The 11,516-nt window shown below is 36.9% G+C and overlaps 1 non-coding gene across 1 annotated transcript; it reads right to left on the reverse strand.

Annotated features, from left to right (window-relative positions):
* Positions 1-8,833: 8,833 nt before the first annotated feature.
* LOC117309959 (U1 spliceosomal RNA) lies at positions 8,834-8,997 on the reverse strand. The gene has a single exon (XR_004524229.1). It is a non-coding gene; the product is annotated as a U1 spliceosomal RNA (small nuclear RNA).
* Between the last annotated feature and the right edge of the window lie 2,519 nt (positions 8,998-11,516).

Raw genomic sequence — 11,516 nt, forward strand, 5'->3', positions numbered from 1 at the left:
TATTTCTGGTTTTGTGCCAGTACCATACTGTCTTGATGACTGTAGCTCTGTGGTATAGTTTGAAGTCAGAGAGGCTGATTCCTCCAGCTCCGTTTTTCTTTCTCAAGATTGCTTTTGCTATGCAGGGTCTTTTGTGTTTCCATACGAATTGTAAAATTTTTTGTTCTAATTCTGTGAGGAATGCCATTGGTAGTTTGATAAGGATTGCATTGAGTCTGTAGATTGCTTTGTGCAGTAGAGTCATATTCACAATATTGATCCTTCCGATCCAAGAACATGGTATATTTCTCCATCTGTTTATGTCATCTTTAATTTCTTTCATCAGTGTTTTATAGTTTTCTGAGTACAAGTCTTTTGCCCCCTTAGGTAGGTTTATTCCTAGATATTTTATGCTTTTTGTTGTGATGGTAAATGGGATTGTTTCCTTATTTCTCTTTCTGATTTTTCGTTGTTGGTTTATAGAAATGCCAGAGATTTCTGTACATTAATTTTGTATCCTCCAACCTTATCAAATTCATTGATTAGTTCTAGTAGTTTTCTGGTGGCATCTTTAGGATTCTCTATGTGTACTATCATGCCATCTGCAAACAGTGACAGTTTTACTTCTTCTTTTCCAATTTGGATTCCTTTTATTTATTTTTCTTCTCTGATTGCTGTGGTAAGGACTTCCAAAACTATGTTGAATGAGAGTGGTGAGAGTGGACACTCTTGTCTTCTTCTGGATCTTAGTAGAAATGCTTTCAGTTTTTCACCGTTGAGTATGATGTTTGCTGTGGGTTTGTCATATATGGCCTTTATTATGTTGAGGTAGATTCCCTCTATGCCCATTTTCTGGAGAGTTTTTATGATAAGTGGGTGTTGAATTTTGTCAAAAGCTTTTCCTGCATCTATTGAGATGATTATATGGTTTTTATTCCTTAATTTGTTAATATGGTGTATCACATTGATTGGTTTACATATATTGAAGAATCCTTGCATCCCTGGGAAAAATTCCACTTGATCATGGTGTATGATCCTTTTAATGTGCTGTTGGATTCTGTTTGCTAGTATGTTGTTCAGGATTTTTGCATCTATATTCATCAGTGATATTGGTCTATAATTTTCTTTTTTTGTGCTATCTTTTCTGGTTTTGGTATCAGGGTGATGGTGGCTTCATAGAATGAATTTGGTAGTGTTCCTCCCTCTGCAATTTTTTGGAAGAGTTTGAGAAGGATCCATGTTAGCTCATCTCTGAATGTTTGATAGAATTTGCCTGTGAAACCATCTGGTCCTCTACTTTTGTTTGTTGGAACATTTTTAATTACAGTTTCAATTTCATTACCTGTGGTAGGTCTATTTGTATTTTTTAATTCTTCCTGGTTCAATCATGGAAAATTGTTCCTTTCCAAGAATTTTTCCATTTCTTTGCGGTTGTCCATTTTATTGGCATATAGTTGTTTGTAGTAGTCTCTAATAATCCTTTGTATTTCTGTGGTGTCTGTTGTGATATCTCCTTTTTCATTTCTAATTTTATTGATTTGCATCCTCTCCCTTTTTCCTTGATGAGTTTGGCTAAGGGTTTATCAATTTTGTTTATCTTCTCAAAGAACCAGCTTTTAGTTTTATTGATCTTTGCTATTGTTTTCTTCATTTCTATTTCATTTATTTTTGCTCTGATCTATATGATTTCTTTCCTTCTACTGACTTTGGGTATTTTTTGTTCTTCTTTCTCTAGTTGCTTTAGGTGTAGGGTTAGATTGTTTATTTGAGATTTTTTCTTGTTTCCTGAGGTGAGATTGAATTGCTTTAAACTTCCCTCTTAGAACGGCTTTTACTGCGTCTGTGTCCCATAGGTTTTGGGTCATCGTTTTTTTGTTGTCATTTGTTTCTGTGTATATTTTTAATTTCTCCTTTGATTTCTTCAGTGATCTTTGGTTATTTAGTAGCACACTGTTTATCCTCCATGTGTTTGTCTTTTTTACAGCTTTTTTCTTGTAATTGATTCCCAATCTCATAGCTTTGTGGTCAGAAAAGATGCTTGAGATGATTTCAATTTTCTTAAGTTTTCTGAGGCTTGATTTGTGACCCCAAATGTGATCTATCCTGGAGAATGTTCCATGTACACTTGAGAAGAAAATGTATTCTTCCACTTTTGGGTGGAATGTTCTATAAACATCAATTAAATCTATCTGGTCTATTGTGTCATTTAAGGCTTGTGTTTCCTTATTTATTTTCTGTTTGGATGACCTGCCCATTGGTGTAAGCACAGTGTTAAAGTCCCCTGCTATTATTGTATTACTGTCGATTTCCCTTTTCATGGTTGTTAGCATTTGCCATATGTATTGAGGCACTCCTATGTTGGGTGCATATATATTTATGATTGTTATATCTTCTTCTTGGATTGATCCTTTGATCATTATGTAGTGTCCCTCCTTATCTCTTGTAACAGTCTTTATTTTAAAGTCTATTTTATCTGATACAAGTATTGCTACTCCAGCTTTATTTGATTTCCATTTGTATGGAATCTCTTTTTCCATCCCTTCACTTTCAGTCTGTATGTGTCCCTAGGTCTGAAGTGGGGCTCTTGTAGACAGCATAAATATGGGTCTTGTTTTTGTATGCCTTCAGCCAGTCTGTGTCTTTTCGTTGGGGCATTTAATCCATTGACATTCAAGGTTATTATTGATATGTATGTTCCTATTACCATTTTCTTAATTGTTTTGGGTTTGTTTTTGTGGGTCTTTTTCTTTTCTTGTGTTTCCCACCTAGAGAAGTTTCTTTAGCATTTGTTGTAAAGCTGGTTTGGTGGTGCTGAATTCTCTTCGGTTTTGTTTGTCTGAAAAGCTTTTGATTTCTCTATCGAATCTGAATGAGATCCTTGCTGGGTAGGGTAATGTTATAGTTATAGGTTTTTCTCTCTCATCACTTTAAGTATATCCTGTCACTCCCTTCTGTCCTGCAGAGTTTCTGCTGAAAAATAAGCTGATAATCTTATGGGGATTCCTTTGTATATTATTTTTTGTTTCTCCCTTGCTGTTTTTAATATTTTTTCTTTGAATTTAATATTTGTTAGTTTGATTAATATGTGTCTTGGTGTGTTTCTCCTAGGGTTTATCCTGTATGGGACTCTCTGTGCTTCCTGGACTTGGGTGACTTGCCGTCTAATTTCTCTCTCTTTTTTTTTTAATGAGTGGGATTATTTTCCTGTCTTACTGGTTGTTTTGCCTGAGGCTTTCAACACTGGAGTTTGTAGGCTGTTGGGTAGAGCTGGGTCTTTGTGCCAAGATGAGCACTTCCAGGAGACCTCACTCCAATTAATATTCCCTGGCTTCTGAGGTTCTCTGTTAGTCCAGTGGTTTGGACTAGGACCTCCCACCACAGGAGCTTCAGCCCAACCCCCAGCTCATGAACCAAGATCCTGCAAGCCATGCAGGGTGGAAAAAAAACAAAAAAAGAAAAAGAAAAGAAAACAGTAACAAAGTAAAAAGTAAAATTAGACTAGGAAACTAACAAATATGTTAGAAAGAATATAAAAATAAAAATATAGATGAAACAACAACTGGAAGGTTAAACAAAACCACAATAGTAAAAAAGAGGAGAAAAAAAGAAAAAATGGTGGAAAAGGCCTTGGCTGTGGAAGGCAGGTCCTTAGCAGGGGCGAGGTTTGGGTGGTGGGAGGGGCCTATGCTTAGGACCCACAGGGCTGGAAAAGGCCCTGGGAGGTGTGGGGGGTTGGGCTTAGGCTCAACAGAACAGAAGGTGCCCAGATGTGCCTCCTGCCTCTGGTCTCAGAGGGCAGGGGACCCCACCTGGGAGCTCAGTAGGTTTCCCAGACTCGAGTGGGTGGTGCCAATGCCCTCCATTCCTCTCCTGCTCTTCAGGTCCTGGAGGCCCCCTCCTGCTTGCCTCTCCTGTTCTCCCCGGCCACCTTCCTACTCTTCCAGAACCAGCGCATCCTAGAGGGGGCCTCTGAGAGCGTAGGACCCGGCCGAAGAGCCAGGCAGAATTCCCCAGCCAATTGGGCAGGGGAAACGCTGGGCACGCTCCCCCCAATCCAAGGCCCCGAGGGTCCCTCCATGCGTGGGAACACCTCAGGGCCACCAGTTGTGTCCAGCCTCCACTTGTCTCCCCCCTGAGTCCCCCCACATCCTACCAGCTCGCTTCGGGGTTCCTCCCATATCATTGGGTGTTGAGGTCCCTCACCAGCGGCTGGCAGGCGTCCTAGTTGTGGGGAGACGTGTTTTCATTCAGCAAACATATATTGTGTACTATTGTTTAAGACACTGTGATAGGTGCTAGATGCTAAATGTTACAGTCTTGTCATTTCCTACTGAGTTTACTTCAAGCTTCATCTAAAAAGTAAGGTTTTCCACAATGTGATTCTTACTTGTCTTTCTAAGTATCATTTCCTCTCTCTTCCATAAGCACTTGTTCAGTGACATGGTCATACCGCTCACCACGAATACTCATCATCCTGCTCCCTACCCATATGTTCCATGGATACTCATAACTCTGTGACTTTGATCTTTCTCCTTGTTCAATATTAAATACACACCAAGAAATTATTTTTTAATATTCATTCACTTAATAAATACTTATTATTTGTTAACTGGATGTATGCTAGTTATTGTGTTAGTGCTGTGGGTATGAGGGTTGACATCATAGGGTGTCCTCTTGAAACTTGTTCTCATCATTTTGAACTTTTATCCCTATGTTGTGGTTCTAGGCTCACCTCCATGAAACCTTTCCTGATAACCCCATCATATTTAACTCTCCTGCTCTTCAGCCTCTCCCATATTTACAAATCTTCTTACTACTTATTCATTCTGCTTTGTATTTGTGGTCAGTTGTTTATGTAAGTCTGTCTCTGCTAGACCTCTCAAAAGACAGAGAATATGTTCTATTCACTTGCTGATAGCACCAGGCTCATGTAGACTTAACATAAAGGCTTAATAAACATGTAAATCCCAATTATCCAAAATAACAATTGCTTGTCAATGAGAAAAGTTGCCTGAGAGTTTCCTTTAGAATGTAATAAAGGAAAAAGTTTACTACATCCTGGCTATTCTGTTACAGTGTAAACTCTATTCCATTTTGCTCACGTTTGTGTTCTTAGCACATAGTGCAGTGCCTGAACATCCTAGGCACTCAATAAATAGCTCCTCAGTGAATAAATAGACTGATTACTTACTCTTTTGTTAACTAGCTGTGTGCCTAAAACCTCAACTCTTTGAGCTTCAGTTTCCTCATCTATAAAATGGTATAACAAGTCTTAACTCACAAGTTCTTTGTGAGGCTTAAATAACTAAGTTAGACCTCACTTGTTGAATGTTGAGTTATTACCATTATTTGCTAATTTTAAAGTCATGTCTTGGAAATCTTAACCACAATTAAGGTCAGCATGACTTGTATACTTGTTAATGAGATAATTTAAGTGAGTACACTATTAGACTTCTACATTTTTTCCTCATTTTCTCTGTTCAAAAAAGTATACAGGTAATCAAAGGTAGATGATGTTTCATGTTCCCTGCTTTACTTCCTGGAATTCTAATATATGGTTCATTTTGACAAGGAAGTTTCAATGTATTTCATAAATATGAAATCTTAGGATTGGTTTGGACCATTGTAATCATCTCATTCTTTCTCCGCTTAATGAATGCAAAATTTAATTTTCAATAATCATTACTTCTTATCACCAAGCCTCAACTTTAATACCCCTGATATTAGGGAGTTTACAGGTATGATGTCTTGCCTTCTATTGTAGTGAAATTCTGCCCTGTCTCAGTTTTCCTATAGTTTTCGAAAGTTGTTCTTGTTCCCTTTCTAGAACTGCACTGGAAAATCCTACTTCTCCTCTAGGCCATTTGAACTCTCACTATCTTAAGGCAGTTATTAATTCATCCTTGGATAGTTTTTATCCAGCTAAGTATTTCCAGATTCTTCAACCAGCCTCATACCACATGGTTCCTGAGTCCTCTGGCATTCTGAATGTCTTCCTGCTAAATCAGATTAAATTATATTTTCCATATAGTGTTATCTACATAACTTGGGGAGCCCAGTACAACATGAAAATGTGAAACCTCTGGTTAAAAATTTTTCATAATTTAAGAGAGCAACAGCAGAGCCTTAAACCAACTGCAGAGCCCTTCTAGGTGCAGGACTCTGTGTAACAGCATAGGTTGCATGTTGATGAAACTCTGACTCTATGGAGAAATTTCATTTCCACAGTCTTCTATGACACCTCAAAAAGGGTTATGAGCCCTATTGCATGGTCACTTCTCGCACTGATATTTTCCTTTGTATATGGTGACATAAATTCTAGTCCTGATTCACATCTGTTGCCACACTGTAATTATTAATAGTATCCTTTCACAATCTCAAAGTGTACTCACTTGGTTGTTAAACTATATACACATCTATCTCTGAAGCAGGAATCAAGTCAATTTTGTCCATTCCTGTATTTCCTGGCCCTTCATTGTGCCTGTAAAATAATTGACGGCTTAATAAATATTAAGTGATACTGATCACAATGTGAGATCTTGGGAAGAAAAGACACATTACCAACTAACACAAAATCTCAATTTTCTTTAACTCTTGTGCTATAATGTTCCATATCAATATGTATATCTGCACATAAATACTTGTTTCCCTTCCTATACTTTTAGTTCATTTCATGTATTCCCACTCATGAGGATTTCCTAGACTCTACCATGTAGAATGATCAGTTCAGATCTTTTTTGTGCTTTTCTATAACTTTGTTGTTCTTATCTATTTAATGACACTTACTACAATTGAATTATAAATCGCTTTTTTTTGTGAACCTAATTCCACAACTAGCCTATAAGACTCTAATGAACAGGAATGTTATTCATAAGGGTGATCTGTGTTATGTGGGTTCTTAAAATATGTTTGTGGAATATGTAGTCAGAAGCAAAAGAAGTAGATGACAGTTGCAGTTTGAATTTCTAAGGAGAAATTCTGTTCTCATAGTTCTTGTGTAATACACATGTAAGTATCATTCAGGGGTTTTGCAAAACTTTTCTGCATGTTGGAGAAAATTGCATTCCAGCAGTGTAGGACTCAATTTTGAATAGAACCTTCTTATCAGATTAAGAGTATTCTTAGAATTATCAGTCATGTTACAGAGGTTGAGAAAAGAACACACAGACTAGAACTCATGGGCCAAAGTTCAAAGGAAATTTGCTCTCAAGTTTTAGGGAAATATACCGCCATGTCTAATACATGGTAGGCACTTAACAAATCATATTTTCCCATTTGATTTAATTTGAAGCTGTCATTTGGTGTAAACAGTTAAGTAAATCTAATATGTGCTGAGCACTAGTTTTGTGAATAGGGGACTGCAGTGGATGTTGAGTAAATATATTTCTATAACTGGCTCTACCACTGATTGGCTATATTACCCTGGACAACTCATTTAGCTTCTCTGGGCTTGAGTTTTCTTATCTATAAAATTATATAACTAGATTTTTTAAAAACTACATATTACCTTCAAGCTCTAAGATTCTTCGATTCTGTGGGTTTAGTGCTGTTGTTGCACTACAGGGTACACACCTGAGGTCTATATGATTTGATTATATAGGGCTTTGAAAGTCAGAAACAAAGAGTTAATCATATTGCAGAAGGCAAAATAGACTCATGAAAATATGGGACATTATAAATGTCATAGGTAGCACTAGAAATCAGTAAAAAATTGAGATATTAATTAAATTGTACTGGGACAATTGGCTTATATACAGAAAAAATAATATTGATATCCTACCCCACACCATATACAAAAGTAAATTCCAGATTGATTAAAGACAAAAATATGATAAGCGAAATTTTTAAACTTTTAAAAGAGAATGCAGGAGACTATATTTATGTCCTGATTGGAAAGGCTTTCTTAAATAAAGTGGGGAAACCAAGTAGCAAACCACAAATGAAGGCATCAATAAGTTGACCCCATAAACAAAGCTAAAAGAGAAACCATACACTGGGAGAAGATATTTGCAATGCGTGTAAGAAAACAAGATTAGCATTCATTACATATAAAAAGAAATCTACAAATCAGTATGTAAAAGACAACCGATTAGATAAGAGGGTAAAGATATGAACAGAAGGCATAAAGATATACATAAAGAAAAGATGTTCAACTTCACATTTTCACACCCATCAGATTTATAAAGTTAAAAGTCTGCTTACGTCAAGTGTGTGGAAATGTAAATTGAGGATGGTATTGTACTCAGAGGTGGGAATTCAGGCGGGCTTACAAGTGATTTGAGAGGAAGCTCCTTAGGGCTCTGTCATTTCAGACAAAGGTTGCTGAAATACGGCTAGGAATTTAACAGATTCCATTTTAACCATAGATTATCTAAGGCATCAAGTCATGGAGGTAGTGAGTGGTTCCTGAAGTTCATCACTTACGTATGTGTGTATGTATGTACGTATTTATTTGGTGGGGTGGGGTTTAAAAGGAAAACTGTCGTGGTGAAGTTGGTAGCTATTCAAGGCTGTAAAAGCAAGAAGGGGAATTCTGTGTTTCGCTGCTTCTGGGTAGAGGAGTGCCAGTAACAGCCCACTAGTCCTTTGCTTAGACATTCCCTGACTAGAGAAAAAGTGGAGCTAGATATACAAAACATCAAAGTTACAACCCAAAATATACTTTACATGGCAACATAAAAAGAAGGCTCAACTGACATAAAGGGGCACCTCACCTACATTTTTCCACAAGGAAAAGAAAGTGCAGACTGAGCAACAAGCAGAAAAAATCTGGTAACAAGGAGGGAACACTAAGTACACTAGAGAAATACATAAAACTACAAAATGTCTGTTTTTTTAAAAACCTTGCAAAAATCAGGGGAAAGCGCAAATGCAGTCCCCCACTACCTCAAATTATGCAGTCAAGTTTCCCACATTTGGGGAAATCAAAGAGGTCAGCACATCCGGAGTGCAATGGATAAGCCACGCCCTGGGAAAATCACCTTCATGATCATGGTATCTCCCCTGCCAGGTAAGTATGAAGTTGATCACTTTAAGAGGAAAAAAAAAAAAAAAAAATGTATGGTAGCAAAAGAGGTAGAATGCAAATGGCTAAAAAAGAAAAACCTCAGATAACCTTACGCACGTTTGCCACTGTTTTACCATGAAACTCTATTTCAGGCTTGCCCTGAATTTGCCTTCTCGGACCTTATACCACTAGTAATTTTGTTTTATTCCCTTGGCATAATATTTCCAGTAATAGCTCCTCCCCAGTGGCTCTGGCTGTATTACTTGGTACTTCCTTCCCCTGGCTGACTGCTATAATTCATAGCATATATATACTCATATTCATAGCATAGATACATGTATCTCTGCTTAGAATTCTCTCTCTCCTGTGACTTAGCCATGCCTCCTGTTTTCATCACCCATCTAATGCCAGTTTTAGTCAATTTCTGACCTCTTCTGCGACAGCTTCAGAACTAGGCTACCAGTTCCTGAGCTTAGGACCTTAAATACATAGTTCATTTTGGGAAAACATAAGAATCCCAGGCTGTTTGTAATAGCTTAGATCCAAAAAGGACATCTTCTTGAAAAGTATGTTGGGTTTATATGATGAGTGACTTTCTAGTAGACTAATGGTTTTGCAAACACTTGTTCCACCACATGAAATAACAACTTTGATTGAATCATTTGTTTTTGTCAACTGTTTCTAGTGTTTCAAATTCAGCAATTACTTCTGGTTGTTTTTTGTTTTGTTTTGTTTTGTTTCATTTCCCTGATTCACTAAGAAAACAAGATTTATTCCCCTTCCTCATAATTTATCTTACTGTTTGTGACCCCTGCACTTTCTCTGGTAAATCAGATAGCTACATTACTTGTTTTTGTCTCTACCATCGAGACACTTTCTATGCCACTGCTGACACCAAGATTTTTTTAGTTTGATGAGTTGTTGATGTGTGAACATGTTTTGCTTTCATGACATGAACATGTATTCCTGGGTATGCAAATTGAATTAGGCTTGCTAAGCTGAATCAGGGCTGGTTCTCAAACAGTGGGAAAAATAACCATAATTTGCATGAGGAAATAGTCAGAGATTTGGTGTCCTAGAGACCTAGATTTTGAATCGTTGAGTCAGTCATTTGTGGGAAATTAGAAAAGTTAATTAAGCTTTCTGAATTTTAGTCTTATCACATATAATTGCCACATTTTCTTAATTTTAAGATATCAAACATAAGGCATGTCAGCAATTTAATAGCAGCATTTCACAAAAAATTATAGCCTATATCAAATGCAATGCATGCATCAGTATAAAAAGGTATAAACAAGTAGATGTTTTAATATCGTGAAAATTTAATAAAACCTATCTTGCAAGGTTTTGTAATAAAAAAATAAGTTTTATTTATAGTAGGCACATCTGTGGGTATGCATGGCACAAAGTAGGCATTCAAAAAACAGTAGCTATTATTCTCACTTAACTGAAATAACATATGATATCTTGCTATTTTTTAAAAATTTAATACAAAATTAATCTGAACCCACAAAGTCTATGTCATGTCTACGGTCCTCACAATATTTCTGCACACCCCTCTGGGTTCATGTCCTCCCTGGTAGCTCTTGTTCCAAGTTCTTGCTTCTCTTGAGCTCTGACTCATCTCATTTTCTGTGTCTGTTCTCTTCTCTTACCTCTGATTTTCCTTTGATTTTTCCTCTCATTCATTCAGGCTTTTGTGTGTAAGGCAGGCTTCTTTGAATGTTTAGAGTAACTGGATTTGATCACCATAAAATATTAAAGATGACTTATAAGCTAGTTATTTTTGTTCATAAAATCTCCTTGTCTGCCTGGTCACCAGAAATTTCTTCCTAGTAATGTTTTCTTCAGACTCTGGAATTCTGCCATATTGCTTTCTTTCACCAGCACATTCTTCATTCCCTACTTTCTCTATTATAAAAACTTGGTCATTTCTCATGCAGAGTATTTTTTTTCTCTGTGAATATTTAATTGTACCCTTTTAACCTATGTATTTGGAGTCCTACCTCCTGCACCCAAAAGACTAACCAATATACACTCTGACATATAGAGAATTCTCTTCTTAATAAGTCTGATGCTAGTTATCAATATACTTTCCCAAACAGCTACAGTTCATGCAGGATGTATTTAATGTTGTCTAAAATGTTAAACCCAACTTTCCATCTACACTCTACCTGCACCCATGCAACTGAACATGGCTGGAGAAAAACATAAACTATGCTGACTAGTCTTACTTTAGATTTATGACCATGAACTTCAGATGTGCCCTTAATGCTGCCTGGAAATCACACTATGTTTCCTTACTCTATCCTTTGCTGCATTCTCATAAACAACCACTTCACAATTCCTCTTTATTTAACAACACAACACTGACCTTTCTTCTTCATTCTCTCTCTTTTATTTCAGCTTGGACCTTGCCCCTTGAAAATCTCATCCCATCTCATGGCTTTTAATGTTACCTATGTGCTGATACTACACACACACACACACACACACACACACACACACACACACACACACAAAACGAGGA

The sequence above is a fragment of the Tursiops truncatus genome, chromosome 1 (genome assembly GCF_011762595.2).
Source record: "Tursiops truncatus isolate mTurTru1 chromosome 1, mTurTru1.mat.Y, whole genome shotgun sequence".
Lineage (NCBI taxonomy): Eukaryota > Metazoa > Chordata > Mammalia > Artiodactyla > Delphinidae > Tursiops > Tursiops truncatus.